Source organism: Bos javanicus, chromosome 3 (assembly GCF_032452875.1).
Source record: "Bos javanicus breed banteng chromosome 3, ARS-OSU_banteng_1.0, whole genome shotgun sequence".
NCBI lineage: Eukaryota > Metazoa > Chordata > Mammalia > Artiodactyla > Bovidae > Bos > Bos javanicus.
The window spans coordinates 112994645-113009799 of record NC_083870.1 but is presented as its reverse complement, the minus strand read 5'-3'; the positions used below and the strand labels follow the sequence as shown (position 1 = coordinate 113009799).

The window sequence follows — 15155 nt, the reverse complement described above, 5'->3', positions numbered from 1 at the left end:
TTTTTATTTCTGTGATTTCTACTTAGTTCTTTGAATTCACTTTTTAAAAAAAATTAATTTCCTCAGCACTAAAAAGAAATGAACCAACAAGCCTTTGAAAAGACATGGAGGGACCTTAAATATATATTACTAAGTGAAAGCAGCCAGTCTGAAAAGGCTATGTACTGTATAATTCCAACTATGTGACATTTGGGAAAAGGCAGATTAGGGAGACAGTAAAAAGTCCAGTGGTTGCCAGATCTCACGGGAACAGGGGTAGGTAATGAATGGGAGAGGCATGGATGATTTTTAGGGCAGTGAAAATACTCTGCATGATATCATATGATGGACATATGTCATTATCCATTTGTCTAAGCCTATACCAAATCAAAGGTGAACTATAATGTAAACTATGCACTTGGGTGTGATTATGACATGTGAGTGCAGGTTCATCAATGATAACAGAGGTCGTGCTCTGGGGGCAGGGGTGGGAATGTTGATAATGGGGAGGCTGTGCATGTGTGGGGGCCAAAAGGCATATGGGAACTTTCTGTACTTTCCCCTGGATCTTGCTGTGAACCTAAAACTGATCTAAACAGTAACATCTTAACTTTAAAAACATGATTTCTTGTTCTTGTTTTATAGATTTTATTCCATTATCTCTTTAAGCACCTAAGGATACTTATTTTTTAAGTGTTTTCTATTCTAGTACTTCCATTTCCTCGTGGGTCAACTCCCTTATTGTTGTGGGATACTTTCCTTCATATTGGACTTCCCCAAATATTTTATAGTTTTTGTGTGTGAGCTCACCCTCAATGGGAATGATCTTTTGGGTGTGGTGGTGGAGCTGTTCCCACTAGTGCCCCAGATTGTGAGTGCCTTCCCTAGGTGTCCCTGTGTAAGTCTCAAGGGTTCACTGTTTCTCAACGGTCTTTCTCAGTTTCTATCTTACACTTTCTGTTCTCTGTGAGTGCTGAAAGTTTGGGCTACCTGTGCAAAACCAAATTATCCTCAGTTTCTAGAGGATTTTATTTCTATTCATGGCCTGTACATTTTTAAAAAATTTCTGAGCCATAATTTCTCTCTAAACTTCTTGCTGTGTTCAGGTCCAAAGGCTTTGACTCTTATCCCCTCATAGCTGTTAAATTAAAAGACAAACATATCTCTGGCCATGGAAGTAATAGTCACTAAAAAATTATATATCTGAGGTAGATATAGAATGACTTAAGAATAATTTATTTAAGGCACTGGAGATGAAAGATTATTTATGTTTCTTGCTCTTGGGACCAAATATATATTTTTATCACATATATATGATTTTATATTTTTTTCAGCATTTCTGTGTGTCTAGGAAATTTCATGGGATCTTGGACAAGCTGCTGCTGCTAAGTCAATTCAGTCGTGTTTGACTCTGTGAGACCCCACAGACGTCAGCCCACCAGGCTCCCCCACCCCTTGGATTCTCCAGGCAAGAACACTGGAATGGGTTGCCATTTCCTTCTCTAATGCATGAAAGTGAAAAGTGAAAGTGAAGTCGCTCAGTCATGTCCAACTCTTATGACCCCATGGACCACAGCCTACCAGACTCCTCCATCCATGGGATTTTCCAGGCAAGAGTACTGGAGTGGGTGCCATTGCCTTCTCCTCGGAAAAGCTACTAATATTTAATGTCTACATGTCTGGCCTTCTCATCATAGGATTTTAATGATGACCAAACAAGATAATTCATGTAAGGTGCTTAGAACAAAACCTGGCCTGGGTGCAGTCAATAAATATTATAATAATAATTCCTGCTTCAGCTCATTTCTTTTTCTTGACCAGAACTGGCTGCTCACCTCTATATACTTCAAATATTTTTTAAAATAACCACAACATTTTTTTTTAACCTCAACCTTTTAACTGCCTCTCCCTTACCCACCTCCAACAGCAAACTCAATACAGTAACTTATTAATCTTAAAAGAAATCCTCTTACAATGAATTAAACTTACTACACTTGAATATTCAACTTCTGCTAGTGAACAATTATAACAACTACTTTAAAATAATTGGTTTATGATTATTAAATCCATGAATGATTTACCAAAAATTGTTGCCCAGAAATCATGCAAAGATGAGCAGAAATTCGAAGCTGAAGCTCCAGTACTTTGGCCACCTCATGAGAAGTGTTGACTCATTGGAAAAGACTCTGATGCTGGGAGGGACTGGGGGCAGGAGGAGAAGGGGACGACAGAGGATGAGATGGCTGGATAGATCACTGACTCGATGGACGTGAGTCTCAGTGAACTCCGGGATTTGGTGATGGACAGGGAGGCCTGGCGTGCTGCGATTCATGGGGTGGCAAAGAGCGACTGATCTGATCTGATCTGAACAGAAGCAGAAGATATCAACGAGAGGTGGCAAGAATACACAGAAGAACTATACAAAAAAATCTTCATGACCCAGATAACCACAATGGTGTGATCGCCCACCTGGAGCCAGACATCCTGGAATGCAAAGTCAAATGGCCTTAGGAAGCATCACTATGAACAAAGCTAGTGGAGGTGATGGAATTCCAGGTGAGCTATTTCAAATCCTAAAAGATGATGCTATGAAAGTGTTGCACTCAATATGCCAGCAAATTCGGAAAACTCAGCAGTGGCCACAGGACTGGAAAAGGTCAGTTTTCATTCCAATCTGAAAGAAAGGCAATGCCAAAGAATGTTCATGCTACTGCACAATTGCACTAATCTCATCTGCTAGGAAAGTATTGCTCAAAATTCTCCAACCCAGGCTTCAAAGGTACATGAACCAAGAACTTCCAGATGTTGAAGCTGGATTTAGAGAAGGCAGAGGAACCAGAGATCAAATTGCCAGCACCCACTGGATCATCGAAAAAACAAGAGAGTTCCAGAAAAACATCTACTTCTTCTTTATTGACTATGCCAAAGCCTTTGAGTGTGTGAATCACAACAATCTGTGGGAAATTCTTCAAGAGATGGGAATACCAGACCACCTGACCTGCCTCCTAAGAAATCTATATGCAGGTCAAGAAGCAACAGTTAGAACCGGACATAGAACAACAGACTGGTTCCAAATTAGGAAAGGAGTACTTCAAGGCTGTATATTGTCACCCTGATAATTTAACTTATATGCAGAGTACATCATGTGAAATGCCGGGCTGGATGAAGCACAAGCTGGAATCAAGATTGTCTGGAGAAATATCAATAACCTCAAATATGCAGAAGACCCCACCTTTATGGCAGAAAATGAAGAAGAACTAAAGAGCTGCTTGATGAAAATGAAAGAGAAGAGTGGAAAAGTTGACTTAAAACTCAACATTCAGAAAACTAAAATGACATCCAGTCCCATCACTTCATGGCAAATAGATGGGGAAACAATGGAAATAGTGGGAGACTTTATTTTGGGGGCGCTTCAAAATCAGTGCAGATGCTGACTGCAGCCATGAAATTAAAAGACGCTTGCTCCTTGGAAGAAAAGCTATGACCAACCTAGACAGCATATTAAAAAGCAGAGACATTCCTTTACCAACAAAAGTCCGTCTAGTAAAATCTATGGTGTTTCCAGTAGTCATGTATAGATGTAAGAGTTGAACTATAAAGAAAGCTGAGCGCCGAAGAATTGATGCTTTTGAACTGTGGTGTTGGAGAGGACTCTTGAGAGTCCCTTGAACTGTGAGAAGATCCAACCAGTCCATCCTAAAGGAAATCAGTCCTGAATATTCATTGGAAGGACTGATGCTGAAGCTGAGACTCCAAAACTTTGGCCACCTGATTCAAAGAACTGACTTATGGGAAAAGACCCTGATGCTGGGAAAGATTGAAGGCAGGAAGAGAAAGTGATGACAGAGGATGAGATGGTTGGATGGCATCACCAACTCGATGGACATGGAGTTTGACCAAGCTCCAGGTGTTGGTGATGGACAGGGAGGCCTGGCATGCTGCAGTCCATGGGGTCCCAAAGAGTCGGACACGACTGAACGACTGAACTGCACTGATTGCCCAGAAAATACCACAAAAGCTCTAGTCAAGGGCATCCCAGTTTGAAAGGGATTTCTCAATGTCTTAGTCCATTCAGGCTTTCTGTACAGCATAGACTGAGGTGCTTATAAGAAACAGAAATTTATTTCTCGCTGTTCTGGAGGCTGGGATGTTCAAGATCAAGATACTGGTAGGTTTGATGTCTAGTGAGAACTCTCTTGGGCTTCCCAAGTGGCACTAGTGGTAAAGAGCCCGCCTGCTGTTGCAGGAGACGAAGAGATGCAGGTTTTTACTCTGGGTCAGGAAGATCTCCTGGAGGAGGGCATGGCAGCCCATTCCAGTATTCTTGCCTGGGGAATCCCAATGGACAGAAGAGCCTGGCGGGCTACAGTCCATAAGGTTGCAAAGAGTCAGACATGATTGAAGTGACTTACATGCACTAGAGCCCTCCTCCTGGTTCATAGATGCACGTCTCTCTGGATCTCACATAGTGGAAGTGGCAAGTAAGCTGTCTGGGATCCCTTTTTAAGGACACTTGTGTTCCTCATTGGTAGAACCCTCAGAACCTCAGCACCTCCCACAGACCCCATCTTCTATATCATCACATCGAGGAATTGTTTTCAACATACAAATTCAAGCTGGGAGTGGGGACACATTCAATCTATGACACTTCAGTTTTATCCCAAATACTTCCACAGTAGAGCAGTGGACAATTAAAAAAAGAATGAAGAATTTAAAGTGTGTTGACTTGGAAAACTACCAAGAAATAGATACAGAGCAATATGTACATCCTGTGGTCCCGCCTAAGTAAAACAAAGGATATAGGCGTGTGTGCGTGTGTGTATGAAAGAGACGGAAATGGCATGTCAAGAGAACATTTCTAGAAGGATTCTGCAGGAGACTGTGAGGTTATATAAAATGTTTTGGAGCAGGGAAGTGACAGGTTCAGGACTGTATCTGCAGACTCACATGGCATGCTGAGCAGATGCGGTGGAGAGGACTGGGAGGAACTGGGAGAGACTGAAGCCAGGAGATCTGTTTAAAGGATGTGACAGTGGTACAGGTGAGAGTTGATGGGGTCTATTCTGAAGCAGGGAGATGCGGTGGAGGAGGAAAAAAGAACCTGGATCCATTTTTGAGGGGCTTCCAGCAATAGCCCCAGTGCCTAGGGCAAGTACCTGCACCCCCTAGGTGTTCATCAATGTGTGAAATGAATGCTCTCCTGTATAGAAGACTCAGAACTCCATCCCCCTCTAGGCATCTGCTTGGCAACTCCAGACAGCATCCCATAGGCCCTCTTCTCGGAGTTTGCTCACCCAACCCTGGACCCTGGGAGGCAGGGGCAGGAGACAGGGTCCATGGGCAGGTGAAGCCAGGGCCCACATTTCTCTTGTGCCCTCTGGCCCTGCCCTCCTGGGAGTGTGGCGCTAATTCCTGCCCCACCGCCCTTGCCCCACCAGGCCCCCCACCAGCAGGACTGCAGGCACCTCTGAGCTGGGTTCTGTGTTTGTGTGGCAAGGAAGAAGTGTCTCCAAAACACGGAGGGCCTGGCCTCCCTTAGGACCTAGGGGAGACAGGAAAACAGAACAATGAGAAAGAGGGGAAGAAGACAGCCAAGAAAATCAGGTCTCCAGGTACACTCTCACTCACGAACATGCGTGCGCCTGCCATCATAACACTGTGTACTTAGGAGGAGCTTAAAATAGGTTTTCTGAATGCATGAGACAGTGATGGAGAGAGAGCTGGAGGATGAGGACTCTCAGGAGGGTGGCGGATGAAGGAAAGAAAACGGATCCTCCTGAACAACAGACAATCCCCCAGACCCCACACATGTGAAAGCTCCACTGGGAACCTTTGGTCATTGAGGACAGTGAGGGGCAGAAGGAATAATTTCATTCATTCTGGTATCTGCCGAGCCTAATATGGGATTTGGTTCATAGTGTCCTGCTCAAATGTTTGTTGAATGAATGAAAGGGTGTGTGGATGGATGGATGGGTGGGTAGGTGGGTGGGTGAATTGATAAGTGGGTCTACAGGTGGGTTGATGGATGGATGGATGAGTGATTAGATGGATGGGTGGGTGGGTGGATGGCTTAGTGGATGGATGGATAAAAGACCAAGTCTATTTAGCTTTCAGAGGAAAAACTGAAACGATAATTTCATAGTAATCAGAGGGCTGTCATAGACAGCTTTCAAAGCCTGCCCTCAGCAATTCCATTATCTTAGGATTCATGCCTCTGTGTGACCCCCCTACCTCTGAACATGGGCTGTACCTGATGACTTCCTCCCAGTGAATAGAATATTGTGAGAGTGAAGGGATGTTACTTGTGTGTGAGTAGGCTACAAAGCCTACGACTTCTGTCTTCTTGGACTCTGTTACCCACCCTGGAGACAAGCTGCCACAGAGGAGGGGCCTTTATGGGGGCTTCGGGTCCACAGTTAGTGAGGAGCTGGGACCCTCAAGTTCAAGAGCCAGCAGGAACTGAATGCTGCCAACAAGCTCTTGAACATGAAGGGAGATCCTACCCAGGGGAGCTTGAGATGCGGTCCCCAGCCCACTGGCACATGGACTGCAGCCTGTGAGGGACACTGAGCAGAGGACCCATCCAAGCCGTGCTCTGACTCCTGGTTCACAGAAACCGTGAGACAGCAAATGCTCACTGCTTCAAGCCACCTCATCTTAGGTTAGTTTGTTGCCAGCAAAAGATAGCTAATACAATGGCTGATTTGAGTTTAACTTAAAAATGGACATGATGGCAATTAAATGTGACAGATGATGGCAGTGGTTCAGAGCCCAGGTTTTGGTACTGATTAGATGGGGTTTGAATCCTGGATTCCCATCTTACTAGCTGTGTGGCTGTGGGCCAGATGATCAGCTTCTCTGGGCCTTTGTTTCCATGTCTTTAAAATGGGCATAATTCTCTGCTCACAGAGCTAGCACAAGGATTACATAAAACAATTGTGTAAAGTACTTAGCCCAGGGACTTCCCAGGTGGTTAAGGCTCTGCACTCACAAAGCAGGGGGCCCAGGTTCAACCCCTGGTCAGGGAACTAGATTCCACACACAATGATTAAAATCCCACACATGGCAATGAAGATCCCATGGGCCGAAGTTAAGACCCAGGGCAGCAAAAAAGAAAAGTACTTAGCCCAGGACCTGTCACTGAATAGAAGGCTGTTGTTCAGTCGCTCAGTTGTGTCTGACTCTTTGCTAACCCGTGGACTGCAGCATGCCAAGCTTCCCTGTCCATCACCAACTCCCAAAGCTTGCTCAAACTCATGTCCATCGAGTCGTTGATGCCATCCAACCATCTCATCCTCTGTCGTCCCCTTCTCCTTTTGCCTTCAATCTTCCCCAGCATCAGGGTCTTTCCCAAGTTGGCTCTTCCCATCAGGTGGCCAAAGTATTGGAGCTTCAGCTTCAGCATCAGTCCTTCCAAGGAATATTCAGGACTGATTTCCTTTAGGATTGACTGGTTTGATCGCCTTACAGTCCAGGGGACTCTCAGCAAATAGAAGGTAGCTATTAGCGACAGCAACAGCAATAGTAACAGTAACAGAGGAAGGTCCGGCACGAGGCAGCGAGTGTCCCTGCCTGGAAGGGATTGAGCTGAATCATGATGTCACGTGCAACCTTTTGCAAGTCTTAGCTGGAGTTGCCTTTTGGGGTTGCCTGGCCAAGACTGTGGGCTGGGGGACCAGGTGTCACGGGACCACCAGGCTTACCTTGTGCCCGGTTGCAGCACCAGCTGCTCCTGGCCTTCACCGTGGGCAGCACCTTCCCTCCTGCACGGCCTCTGGTTCAGGTGTGGGGCCGCCACCCTGGCTGGGCCCACAGGCGCAGGAAGGTAAACACCCAGGCAAGAAGTGATTGTCACGGGCACGGGGCCAGCACACGGCCAGGCGAGTCTGAAGGTCAGGAATGCTTCACGGGGAGCCCTTTTGGCAGAGGTCAGCATCTCTGGCTTCAGGTTCTCGGAGAGCGGAGGAGTCCAAGAACACGTCCCTGCTCTGAGACCCCGACAGGACACAGGATAGGAGAACTAGAGCCGTCCGTGGGGCTCTAACCCCCGGGAGCTCCTCACTGGTAGGTGAGCAAATGGTTTGAGTGTTTTGTTTTGTTTTGTTTTTGGTAATAAAATGGGATGGAAAGCTGCGGCCAGGGCAGCATAGGCAAGACCCCAGGCAGGTGAGTGAAGGGAGAGGCAAGCCCACTTACCCTTCATCTAGAAGGAGCTTCAAGAGAGAAAACAGCCCTGGGTCTCTCACTCGCCCTGGCTTCACCATTCTCCCCTCTGGGACTCAGTTTCACCACCAGGGAATTGGGGTAATAATTCCTACCAGGCTCCTCTCCTGTGAAGGCTTCGGAACTAGTGAGATAATGAACATGACTGGCTGCAGAAGTTGTGGGGCCCCGTGAGAAATGATTAAGGGAGCCCCTTGACCTGGGTTCGATCCCTGGGTTGGGAAGAGCCCCTGGAGAAGGGAAAGGCTATCTGCTCCAGTATTCTGGCCTGGAGAATTCCACGGACTGTATAGTCCGTGGGGTCGCAAAGAGTCAGACATGACTGAGCGACTTTCACTTTGATCAAGCATTACTAAGAATTCCAAGAATTAAGCATGTTAACATGATTAAGAACTGCAATTGCAGAGCGTTAAACTAAGTGAGGGGTCCTTCTAAGGCCAGAGTCTCCTGTGACTGCGTGGGTCACATGCCCGTGGCTCCAGCCCTAAAAATAAATGTACATGTAAACTGTGAAGGCTAAACAAACTGAGATGACTCCGTGCCCGTGGCTCGAGTCTCAGGGTCAGGGAGCACACGCGGGGGACGGAAGTCACAGCGGTGAGGGGAGCGCTGTCTGCAAGGCTGCTCCCTGCCTCCGCACCTGCTGCTCAGGGGACCATCTCAGAGGCCCCAGTCTCCCACCTGCTGAACTTGCACTCCTGGCCGGCATCCAGCCAGAGCCTGGTGCAATTCAAACATCTGGGGACACAGGTTTCTCGGATGCGCCAATCAACGGGAGATTGTTCTTTTCAAACTTGATTTAAAGTTTTGGGTGGTCATTTGCAGCAACGTGGATGGATCATGAAGTTATCATACTATGTGAAGTAAGCCCAGAGAGACAAATATCATATGATATTGCTCATATGTGAAATCTAAAACAAATGATACAAATGAACATATGTGCGAAATAGAAATAGACCCACGGAAATATTAATAGAAAACAAGCTTATGGTTATACCAAAGGGGAAAGGAAGGGGAGGGCTGAATTGGGGATTAATAGACACACACTGCTGCTAAGTCGCTTCAGTCATGTCCGACTCTGTGCGACCCCATGGATGGCAGCCCACCAGGCTCCCCGGTCCCTGGGATTCTCCAGGCAAGAACACTGGAGTGGGTTGCCATTTCCTTCTCCAGTGCATGAAACTGAAAAGTGAAAGTGAAGTCGCTCAGTCGTGTCCGACTCTTAGCAACGCCATGGACTACAGCCTACTAGGCTCCTCAGTCCATGCGATTTTCCAGCCAAGAGTGTTCTGGTGCTGGTGGTGTTGCTAAGTTGCTTCAGTCGTGTCCAACTCTGTGTGATCCCATAGACGGCAGCCCACCAGGCTCCCCCGTCCCTGGGATTCTCCAGGCAAGAACACTGGAGTGGGTTGCCATTTCCTTCTCCAGTGCATGAAACTGAAAAGTGAAAGTGAAGTCGCTCAGTCGTGTCCGACTCTTAGCAACCCCATGGACTACAGCCTACTAGGCTCCTCCGTCCATGCGATTTTCCAGCCAAGAGTGTTCTGGTGCTGGTGGCGTTGCTAAGTCACTTCAGTCGTGTCCGACTCTGTGCGACCCCATAGACGGCAGCCCACCAGGCTCCCTGGTCCCTGGGATTCTCCAGGCAAGAACACTGGAGTGGGTGCCATTTCATATAAAATAGGTAAACAAGAAGGACAGACTGTAGAGCACAGAGTCAATATTTTATAATAACCTCTAAGGGGGAAAAAGCTGAAAACAGCTATATTTATGCATAATGGAATCACTTTGCTGAACACCTGAAACCAATACATTGTAAATCAACTCTACCTCAATAAAAAAGATCTAGCTTATCAATTACACTAGCAAATAAAAACCCCGAAACATTAATTAAATTAAAAAGAGGCCTGGTGGCTCAGTGGGTAAAGAATCTGCCTGCAATGCAGGAGACCGCGGTTCGATTCCTGGGTCAGGAAGATCCCCTGGAGAAGGGAATGGCAACCCACCCCAGTGTTCTTGTCTGGAGAATTCCATGGACCGAGGAGCCTGGTGGGCTACACTCCGTAGGGTGGCACAGAATCGAACATGACTGAAGTGACTTAGCACACATGCCAATTAAATACAATTCGGGGTGTTCACAGTCCCTGGCTAAACCAGACTGGGACTTGTGACAGTTCTGCCGAGTTCTGCCCATGGTGACTGGAAAAATGCCTGTGGTGGGAATGTCCCATCGTGCCTGCCCCCCACTGCTCCTTTGGTCTCCCACACCTTCTCCCTCTTGGCTCTTGCCCTCAGATTTTCTCTTCCCTTTCTGCTCGTGTCCTGGCTGCCTTGGCTCTGCTTAGCCTTGCAGCAGTAGAAACCAGGGTATCCAGGAGGTGTCTTAGGCTTTCTGGTCTGTGAAAACACACAATAGACAATCTTCCTTGACCCCATCATCAACTCTACCCCTTCCTGGGGTCCACATTGTCTTAAAAACCCTCCCTGGAAGGGGCTCCCTACAGGAAAGGCAGGAGGTCATGTGATCAGAGATCACTGAAGGAGGAAGATCATTGCTTTAAGAACTTGCCCATGGGAGACTTCTCTGGCCTCTGTAAAGGCAGCCCAGGAAACTTACACCAGTGGACAAACCAGCCCAGAGACTCGGGGGAAGGAGGCCAGGTCTAGTCGCTGTGCCTGCTGGTTCCACCATTTACACTGTAGCCACTGTTTGTCTCAGCGGCAGGCGACCCACCAGCCCCACATCAGACAGCACAACTCCCAGGATGAGTCCTTTCCCCACGTCCGAGAGCCCATCACCTCCCTAAGTAGGGGTCAGCACTGATGCTCTAAAGTTACCAGCATCACCCTAGGAATGCGGAAGTCCTTCCTTTGTTCTTTCATCAAATCATCACCAAGCACCTGGGGCAGGTGAGACTTTGGAGAGGGGCTGGGGGCACACATGGTACCAAGGCTGCCCTCAGGCTGGCAGAGGAGAACCAGGATAGAGGCTCCTCCTACATGAAGGGAGCACAGAGCGCCCCACCCCCAAATACAAGGATGGTCATGGGGTCATGGGGCTGAGAGGTGTTTTGGCCGACCAAGCAGGGAGTTACACTTCTGAGCCTGTGGGCTGTTTCTTTCCAGACCCCCCACTTGGCATCTTCAGGGCACTGCTGGGGCACAGCAGCCAGGCTGCAGGAGAAATTTTCACCTTGGGCTCCTTTTCCCCAAGGAAAAGGAGCCGTTGAGCTCAGTGGGTGGGGCTCTGCCTCTGGATCTACAGGATGTGCCCAGGGAAGACTGTCAGCCTGACTCCTTTCTTTGGCCAACAGAGGTTCTTGAAGCCCAGCTCCCGTGGAGACCAGACTGGGTCTGGGCAAAAGCCTTGAGCACTAAAGAGGGGGCATATGTCTAGTGCATCCTTTAGTGGGTTTCCTTTGGGAGAATGTCTCAGGTGGCTGATTAATGACCTGGCGGTCTGGGTCAGGCCATCTCTCAATCTTTCTACTTTAATAGGCCTTACCTTCAGAAGGGAGGACTTCCCTGGTGGCTCAGATGGTAAAGCGCCTGTCTACAATGCGGGAGACCTGGGTTCGATCCCTGGGTCGGGAAGATCCCCTGGAGAAGGAAATGGCAATCCACTCCAGTACTATTGCCTGGAAAATCCCATGGACAGAGGAGCCTGGTAGGCTGCAGTCCGTGAGGTTGCAAAGAGTCGGACATGACTGAGCAACTTCACTTTCACTTTCAGAAGGGAAAATAATGGGGATCATCAGAGGGCTATCAGGGAGGCCTGCATGGAGGAGGTGGCCTTTGAGCTGAGCACCACTAAACAGCCTTACATCTCTTCTTAGTTATTCTACAAGAGAAGAAAAGCTTATGAGTATAGTTTCATATATGACGAAGTAAATCTCTCTTGGAAAATAAAGTAGTCATTTTTCACACTTAACCCTTATTAAATGTTGCAAGTTCTTTAAATAGCATTCTATTACATAGAACACATTCCCAAGGAAGGAACAGCAGGGTTTCGACAAGGTGAAATGGGAGCCCTGCAGGGCCTGGGAATGGCAGAGGCAGAGGCACTGACCTGGGGAAGCAGGAATTTTGTTTAAAGGATGCTCATGGAACAGGTTTGCTAGCGCAAGAGGAAGGTGGAGGGGGGTGGCCCCAAACCATGAGGCCCAGACCCGGATGGTCTCCCAGAGATCACAGCAGGGGTCTGTACAGCCAGCATGTCTCAGGGGCACCCACTCCTCACTTCTGGACTCCAGCACTAGCTGGCTTTTGCCCCCATCGCCTTCACTTTTGGCTGGAGGTTTGTGCGACAGCACTGGTGTCTCCCACAGCCAGGAGTTCTGACCATTAGTTATGCAGGTCTTTGAGGAACTTAAAATGGGACATTGATTCATTATTATTTAATGACTATGTTTCCTATCAGAAACTTCCCTGGTGGCTCAGAGGGTAACGCGTCTGCCTGCAATGCAGGAGACCCAGGTTCAATCCCTGCGTCGGAAAGATCCCCTGGAGAAAGAAATGGCAACCCACTCCAGTATTCTTGCCTGAAGAATCCCATGGATGGAGGAGCCTGGTAGGCTACTGTCCAGGGGGTCACAAAGAGTCAGACACGACTGAGCGATTTCACTCACTCACTCACTTTCTATCAGAAATAAACCCTTCAAAACCCAGGCCCTCCAGTGGACAAGCAGCTTGGACTATGCCTTAAAAAGGTCAGAGACGCTTGGGAGCCACTGGGATGAGGAATGCAGGCAAGTTGGACCTGAGGACCTTGACCCCTCGGCTCTGTCCAGAAGTGACAAGGGTCGATCCTGGGTGGCTGACTTGGGGAGCATTGCTCAATCCCACGTGCTAGTCTGTATGACCTGCTTGTGTTAGTAGTCTCTCAGTCATATCTAACTCTTCGTGACCCTATGGACCATAGCCTGCCAGGCTCCTCTGTCCCTGGAATTCTCCAGGCAAGAACACTGGAGTGGTTGCCATTCCCTTCTCCAGGGAATCTTCCTGACCCAGGGGTCAAACCTGGGTCTCCTGCATTGAAGGCAGATTCTCTACCGTGTGAGCCATCGGGGAAGCCCTTGGTATGACTTGCTTATCTCCATGTTTCAAACCACCACAGCAGTGTGATCCTTGCAGACTGACTCCTCAGAGAACCCCTCATTCAGCTGGTCAGCATTTGCTGCGCGCTTGCCCTGGGCCAGCAGCAATAAGATGTGATCAGATGATCAGAGCCCCTGCCTCTCTCCCAAGCTCCCCACCTCCACTCCAGGCCTGTCAGCTGCCTGCACCCTTTTACTGCTGTCCAAATAAGTAGATAAAGAAAACCCAATTTCCTGTTCACAGCTGATTCATTTGTCATTCTTGAGCCAAAGCAGACTCCCATTAAATTCCACTAATGGGACAAAAAGCTTCCAAGTATTTTAAATTTATAATGCCTTGGCATAATGGGCTTTGTTTTTCATGATGCTCTCTAGATGTAAATCTGCTCATAAAAGTGAGGACATCTATAAAGATATTTTTGCTCTTGTCTGAGTGACAACAACATTCCTGTGTAGATTCTTGAATGCTGGAGAAAAGCCCTCTTTTCTGCCGAGGTCCTTTTTAGGAAGTTAGCTTTGAACTTTAAAAATGATTTTGAGGTTCTTTATTTCTGGATTTAAAAGGCATCTGGCACGTTGACAATTTTTCCTGGTGCCTGAAATATCAGAGCCGTCCTCGGGCACTCACTTGCTACAATTTCCTGGCTTCTTTGGAATTGGTTCAGAGCCGAGATCAGCCACTTGCAGTTGGCTAATACGGGTTACAAGTCAAGGGTAAAGCAGGGAGAGATGCCAGCTCGGGGTCAGAATGAAGCCATCTTGATGCTCAAAGATAAACAGACCCACCTAAGCTATGCTTGCAAAAACATTATCAAAGCTGATTTGTGTATCCCTGGGCGAAATATCACAGAAACTGCCAAAATAAAGAAGTATGGGTAGATATGCAACATCTTTTAACAGGCTGTGGAAGCCGAGATGACACTTGTGTAACCACTGGGGCCCAGGCTGGATCAATGTCTACTTTTTATCTCTTTCTGAATTTTCTGTAATCTCATATGTCTGTTTTCTCAGGAAAGGCTGTTTGCTTTAAATAAGAATGTCCTAAATGAAAAGCAGTGAGAAATAGTTTAGAAATGGTACTCTCAACCACCTTGCCAGAGCCAGGCTGCCTCCACCGCTTACAGGCTGTGTGACCTTGGCTGAGGCAGTTAACCTCTCTGAACCTCCGAGTTCTCTACCGTGAAAATGGAAGACTTGGGACAAGGACAGTAATGATCATACAGGCTCACTTTGAGTGTTCCATGAGATGATAAATGAATCCATGATGAACTACTCAATGAGTAATAAGTGTGGTTCTCACTACTATTGTCCCAAAAAGCCTTGAGCAAGAAAATGAATGCCTTTTTCCAAAATATAAGTTGATTTCAAGTAGCAGGGAGGGGGAGTTCCCTGGCAGTCCAGTTGTTAGGACTCAGTGCTCTCACTGCTGAGGGCCTGGGTTCAATCCCTGGTTGGGGAAGCAAGTTCCTGCAAACCATGCAGAGCAGCCAGAAAAAAAAAATAGGAAGAGAATTTGTCAGCTCACAATAGTGAGAGAACTGAAAACAAAACAGGAGGGTGTATCCGAGAACCCTCAGACATAAAGAGAACAGGCTTTCTTTGAAGACTTGACCCCATCTTCCTCACAGGCTCTGAGCTTGTGCAGCTTTGAGGACCTCCCTTCCTCGACCACACCATTCATGCCTGCCCGTGGTCAGCTGGGAAGACCACACACCAGCAAAGTCTCCCTCGACGTGTCAGCATGTTGGAGCCAATGATTATTTTCCTCCAGTAAACATTTCTTGGTGAGTAAAGGCATTGTTTCTGGCAAAAACCTAATGCTCCAAAAATGTTTGCCTTCCAATTTTATTGAAATAT

The 15155-nt window shown here is 47.4% G+C and overlaps 1 protein-coding gene across 3 annotated transcripts in view; it reads left to right on the top strand.

Annotated features, from left to right (window-relative positions):
* The first annotated feature begins 7875 nt into the window (after positions 1-7875).
* Positions 7876-15155, top strand: part of NGEF (neuronal guanine nucleotide exchange factor) — a 128146-nt gene continuing 120866 nt past the window's right edge. For 2 of the 3 annotated variants that reach the window (XM_061412641.1, XM_061412642.1), the window contains exons 1-2: positions 7876-8043; positions 14927-15082. The gene's annotated coding sequence lies outside the window, so the exon portion shown is untranslated. The remainder of the gene's footprint in view (positions 8044-14926; positions 15083-15155) is intronic. The other variant, XM_061412643.1, reaches the window with a different exon arrangement.